General features: G+C 46.2%; 1 long non-coding RNA gene across 2 annotated transcripts in view; it reads right to left on the bottom strand.

Annotated features, from left to right (window-relative positions):
• Positions 1-702: 702 nt before the first annotated feature.
• Positions 703-6,480, bottom strand: part of LOC106722392 — a 10,208-nt gene continuing 4,430 nt past the window's right edge. For both annotated transcript variants that reach the window (XR_001358335.2, XR_001358336.2), the window contains exon 3: positions 703-1,178. This is a non-coding gene — a long non-coding RNA (uncharacterized LOC106722392). The remainder of the gene's footprint in view (positions 1,179-6,480) is intronic.

Below are 6,480 nucleotides of genomic sequence, written 5' to 3'. Positions count from 1 at the left end.
AGTGGTATCTGAGGGCTTTGCTGTATATCACAGCTTTTTTTGATGTGTTTAGGGTGATTGCTGGTTCTTTGCAGATATGTATGTTGGTCTGGGGGTTTGTTGTACAACATGGTCTGTATTTTATCATTCTGGATACTGATCATTGTATCTAAAAAGGAGACGTTGGTGCTGGAGTATTCTAGAGAAAGTCGGATGGAGGGATGGTGACTGTTGAATTTCTGATGGAACTCAATCAAAGATTGTAGGTTTTCAGTCCAAATGATGATGTCATCGATATATCTTAAGTATAGCAAGGGTTTGATCGTGCAGTTCTTGAGGAAGTCTTCTTCCAGGTAGCTTATAAAAAGGTTAGCATACTGTGGGGCCATTTTGGTGCCTGTAGCTGTTCCCATCATCTGGAGGAAGTGTTGGTTATTAAAAGTGAAATTGTTGTGTGTGAGGATGATGAAGAACATCAGTAGAACCATACATCTGCAATGTGAATGTTTGACAGCCTTCAAGATTAGCATCTGCTTTCTGCTTAGTCCAGTCAGGATTTGTGGAAAACATTGTTTTTGAGCAACAGGAAAAACAACTGGCTAAAAACGTTGTGTGGCCTGCTTGCTAAAACCTGCTACAGGCAGTCTTGTGTTAGCATGAAACCACTCTTGTCATTTACATGTCAATAGCTACACAAACCATGTGCTCCCTGCAACTGCGTCTTCCTGGTTTTGGCTGGAAAGAGCTGAAATGTTAACCACATTCCTACTAACTCCCAATCTTTCCTAAGCTTCCAGAATTTCTCATTTGATGTGAGAAACACCCCCTCCCCTACAAAAGGTAAGCTGCGCTTGTCTGTCTCTTATGAGAAATTGCCTGTTGTCTGCTTGAACACTCTACCAAACCATGCAGCATGCACACATTCCTTTGGTTTTGTCCCAATAATTTACAATTTTTTTGAATGCAGAGCTGAGGCTTCAGGCTTCCCTTATGTTGTTTTTAAGCTGAAGGTCAGGGTTGCCCAAGAAATTTTTTTAATGGTTTTGGATGGTCTCCCCAGGAGAGAGAGCTTCTCAGTTCCCCAACTCAAGTCATGGATGAGTGCAGTCTGCCAGTGTCTTTGCATGAAATAACTATTTCCATTCCATTCCACAATTTACCCTCAAGCACATGGAATATTCGGCTTCTATGCTTTGCAGCTAAAAAAAAAAAAAAAAAAAAAGAGATCATGGAGCACCAACGACACTGCCCCCCTCCCCCACTGTAAAAACCCTGATCACCCTGTAGAAACTGCTCATACGGGATTTGTTTTTGCCTTCGTATCTAATGGAAATGTGTTTCATTGATCCATTCTAACACGTTTGCGTTTTCTCACCTGAAGTGATCACCCAACATTTTCAACAATTTCAAGCACAATAGTTGTGTGAGTATGTTTCCGAATGCCAGTGGCTAGACTATCAAAAGTGAAGAACTGCCACAAATGTCTGGACACTGCACAAATCACACTTCTGTTTTGCCTCTCTTCATGAAAGGTTCACAGGTCACAGGTCCTTGAACATATCTAAGACCAGGTCATAGCAGGCTGTACACTGTATCATCTGCTCTGCTATACGTTTTGTTGGGCATGGAGGGGAGCAAGAAAAGCCAAATTTCAGAAGATATGATGGATCTTTCTCAAGGCCATGGACCAAACTGGACTCATGCAGAAGTTGAGGCACTGATTGATATTTGGGATGAACGGAAAGTGTTAACACAGCTGAAAAACTGCAGAAATAAACCTGTGTATGTCTCTATTGTGGAACAAGTAGAACAATGTGGTATCAAACGTGACTGGGAACAGTGTTGCAGTAGGATGAAGTCCTTAAATTGTGCCTTCCATCGCATAAAGGACAATAATTCTCAGTCTGGTGCCTCACAGAGAATGATTCCATTCTATGAGAAGCTGTGTACCATCCTGAAAAGAGATGCTTCAGAGGCTTATGTGAATGATTTTGGCACAACAGGTTTGGTAGACAATGAACCAGAAACACCCCGGAGCCAAAATACTGTTGGCAAGCCACAGCTACTTTGCAAGTTCCACACAATCAGCCTCCTCCTCAAGAACAGAATGTCAGTCACAGACCGACGACTTCAGTTGGGACTGCTCAAGGGACCTCTTCAGCACACAGCCAGAAATGAGTTCCCCCTCTACTTTGGTTAACCCACGTATTTTGGTACATGACACCCTGGATGATGAGCAGCTGTGGAACAGAAATGACTCTCCTGTTCATGATGAGGAAGAGGACTCCAACTCAACCAATATTGGTTCCCAATTGAGTGCTGTTTCAGAGAACCAACAACAGAGGCCTGAGACGGAGACACCTCAAGCCTTGCAAACAGTGACTTGTAAAGTAAAAGCAGTGGTATTAGGCATGAGTGTAAAATATTACTGTGGTGGGGGTGGGTCCTTAGTCTCCCAGGGTGGGGGAGTCCCTGGTCACTCCCTTAAACAAATCTAACCTACCCCCTGCTTGGTGGATGGTGGTATGTGTGTTTTTCCAGGTGGAGGGGTACCAGATACAGGTAGGTGAGGGACAGGATGCCTTGAGACCAGGCAGAATATTTTTGGGGGTGCAGCCTTAATACAACAGTTGGGTGTTAGCTAGTGGGCTTTCATTGGTAATTCTTGTGGAGGGTGTTCCGTTAAAATATTTTAACAATGACTCACTGTTCTTTAAAAAGAAATGTTTTAAAGTAACCAAAGACCTGATGAGAGCTTGTTTTTTCTCTGTACACAGCAAACCCTGACACCAGTGCACTTATCGATCAAATCAAAGAGCAGCTAAGGAAAATATTCTTCAACTACTGGCAGAAGAGTAGCATAAATTGAACTAATGTAGCTGATGTTAACAGAGTGTAATAATAGTAAAATATAACCATGTTAGTCTTGTCCTGTTAGCAACTTGAAAACTCCATTTTGTATCCTTCTGCTTGACATAAGTGAATGAACTCTGCATAGCCTTTATGTATAAGTGTGTGAATGGTGAGAGAATGGCATAGAGACAGGAGAAGATTTAACTGTTTACGTAAGCAACAAGGCGCCAAATGTAAGTTACCAGCCAGTAACTATCTAACAAACGGCTGAGGAATCCCTTTGAAGCTAGAGGGCACAAAGGAGATAACAGAAGAAGAAATTCTGCCAGACGGGCAACAAGAACATTCCAAGGCTAAGGTAAGCTGAAGACAAAAGAAGAACAACCGCAAAAACAGAAGCTGGGTATGGAAAAACCCCAAAGCAGTGAAACAAAGGATGCCAGTCCCTATAAAAGAACACTTTGAAAATGCCAAGTTGGGCGAGTCTCTTTCTCTACTGCTGTTTCATCAGAGCACAGGTGCATCTGTTCACCCCGCTCCAGCTGTTATCTTCAAATCATCATCATCTACTCAATAAGCCTGGGTTGGCCACCCTGGGCTGATACTGAGCAACTATTGCTGCTAATCTAGTTTGTGTGTGAATGAAATGGTTGTTTTGTGTATGTGTGTGCCTGTGTATGATGATGTGTGTGTGTGTTTGTATGAATGGTGTGCTTGAACCTCTACATCTAACTCATGTGATCAATAAATGCGGCACCTTGCCTTACCTCCCTTTATAAAGTCTCACTCGTGATTTGAGCAATTGGCAATTTGTGTAACAGAAGCGTCCCAAAACATATCTAAGTCTAACCAAATGACATACAAAATTAAGGATATCTTCAATGGGTTAAAGTGGAGTGAGGAAGCCAACCTCCAGGTTATGAAAAAACACGAGTAATAAAATGGTAGAATGTTTTAAAGAATTCAATAAGAAAGTTGATCGTGACACCAAGCTGAGGGGTGTAGTAGATATGCGGGATGGTAGGCGTGACAGGTGGCTGTCACATGGCCAGTCCAATCGTTGGCCTGCCCACTTGTCTGGGGCAGTCTGCCCACCTGCCTCATTTGCCATGCCTTTGATGTAACTCAGAGAAGTTACCCCTTTTCCATGTCCTATGCCTCACAGATGGCATCACTTAGTGGCTCCAGCCCCACAACAGGCTTCACTTTACACCTGCCTGATGTTTGGACCCCACTTGGATCCCTCCTACTCACACAGTCTAATCTCTGCTCTCATTCTGGAATGCAAGACTCCCTAAGCCCTTTTCCCACTCAGCAGTGGCCCTCTCCAGGACCTTTGGCCATACAAGCCCTGGCCCCGCCTTTAGGCCAGTTAGAACTCCAAGCCCCTGGCTCTCCCTCACGGTGGGCGTTCTGGCCCTTTGACCGATCTGGTCCTGGCCTCAGCATGCGCCAATCAAGGTTACTCTGGGTAAGTTACTGGGCTGCTCACCCTCACTCTCCCATCCAGGTCTGCCTTCTTGAGCTCCTCCAAACAGCTCACTTGATCACTATGAACAGCCTATGTGCAGTCCTTCAGACCCACCCATGCGGACCCTACTCTATGCAGCCCACGTGCAGTCCTTCAGGCTTGCCCACGTGGACCCTATGCTATGCAAACCAATCACTCTCACACCCGTTCACTAGGGCTACTAGGCCTTATAAACCTTGGGCCTCAGGCCTGTCCTGTCTCTGGGGTTACCCACCAGATTGTGGGGGCTGCAGCTATGCAGCACCCCATACTCACCTTTCACTAGGAAAGCACTGGTCCAGCATTTCCTGGGGACCAGCCCACCATAGGCAGACCTACCACACCATCCAAGCCTAGCAGGGTGTAGTTTTACGTCATTCCACAGGACAAGGAGCCTCCTTCATCCCTACCGTTCCTACCCTTAACCTCCAGGTGTTCTGACAGCAGCAGATAACTAGCTGGGCGATGTTACTCCAGCAGCATCCCTACACCCTGCCCTGCACAGATCCAGAGGCACATGACCCCCATGCCTTCTCGGGATGCTCACAGCTGTGGGAGCCACCCCTTGCTTGGCGAACTCTGGTGATCTTTTGGCGAACTCTGGTCCTCTTCCCCTGCCGCAGCCTCACTCTCCCTCCCCACCGCTGGGGCCTCAATCTGCCCTCTGAGACTGGGACATGATGAGTTAAGGCGCATGAGGGCATCAGCTGAAAGTGCTGATCAGATCCAGCCTGCTCAGACGTGTTCTCTCTGTGTGTGTGTGTGTGTGTGTGTGTGTGTGTGTGTGTGTGTGTGTGTGTGTGTGTGTGTGTGTGTGTGTGTAAAATTGCATTTATTATTATCCTAGTGAAATAAGGGATAAACTGAGTTCAAGGCACATGAGGGTGTCAGCCTGCCAATGCTGAATAGTCCAGCCTGACTCAGATGCACTCTGTTAACCTGTGCGCTTGTGTCTGACTGTATTTTATTGTTGCCCTGATGAACTGAGTTCAAGGCATGTGAGGGTGTTAGCCTGACAATGTTGAATAACCTGGCTTGGCTCAGGCACGTCCTGTTAATCTGTATGTGTGGCGCACGCATGTGTTTGATCGATTCGGTGGTCGGAGGAACCCAGCCCCATTGAAACCGAGTCCTGCAAGGTAGTTCCACTGGGGGTGAGGAACTGCAGAAGGGAGAGATACAGCCCCAGATAGAAACACAAGTAACACAAGCAGCACATTGACAGAATTACAGAGACCCCAGAAACATAGCCCTAATAAATAAGCACACCCCAAAGTGATGGGCAAATCTGGTAACAGAGGTGACCACCTTCTAGCTGCTGCCTGCATCAGAGGGACACCAAGAAGAGGTCCTGTGTGGTTGGAGTTTGTCCCTCTGCATAAGGTCACTTGGCAGTGTGGCCCCAGTATACTCACTATCCATCTCTCCAGCATAGTCCTCTGACCTCAGGAGGACATGAAGCAGATCAGACATGGTTGGGTCAAACTGTATACTGTCTTTCTGGTTGATTTTGCATTTTACAGGTGTTTTTGTTTTTTTAAACGTGGGATTGGAGTTTAAAGGAATGCTACCACTAAACACAAGGAGTGTCAAACTGCCCAATGTTTGCAGCCCCAGAAGCAGAAAGGCCACAGAATAGATGACCTTATAAACAGGGTCTGGATTATCTCATGAGCACCACGTTTCCTTAAGCAAGGCAGCAGTCATCTTCTTAAATAAATGACTAGATCCCTCCTCTAGATCTCAATAGCTCCAAAAGAAATCATTTTGGAGATCCTATAAATCAGGGGTAGGCAACCCTGGGAACGGATGTCAGAGTGGCATGCTAAAACATTTTGCTTGGCACATACACCTTGGAGTACATGTAGGGGACAGCAGGGAAGGGGTTGGAGCTGCACTGCCACAACAAGGACTGGGCCCCTTGTGGCTCCCCTGCCACATCAACATCTTACAACAGTGGTTGTCAACCGGGTTATGTATACCCCAGGGGTATTTAAAAAGGTCCTAAGGGGTACTCAGACTTGATGTGGCCGATAAATGTTGCGCGCATGCTCACAGCTGCAGCACAGCACGCAGGCAGCCAGGAGAACAGTGGGGTCTGGCTGGTAAGTATGTTGTGAGGGAAGGGGCCTTGGGGG

This window comes from Alligator sinensis, unplaced genomic scaffold (assembly GCF_000455745.1).
Source record: "Alligator sinensis unplaced genomic scaffold, ASM45574v1 scaffold879_1, whole genome shotgun sequence".
In the NCBI taxonomy this organism is placed as follows: domain Eukaryota; kingdom Metazoa; phylum Chordata; order Crocodylia; family Alligatoridae; genus Alligator; species Alligator sinensis.
This window is presented reverse-complemented; position numbering and strand designations above follow the sequence as displayed.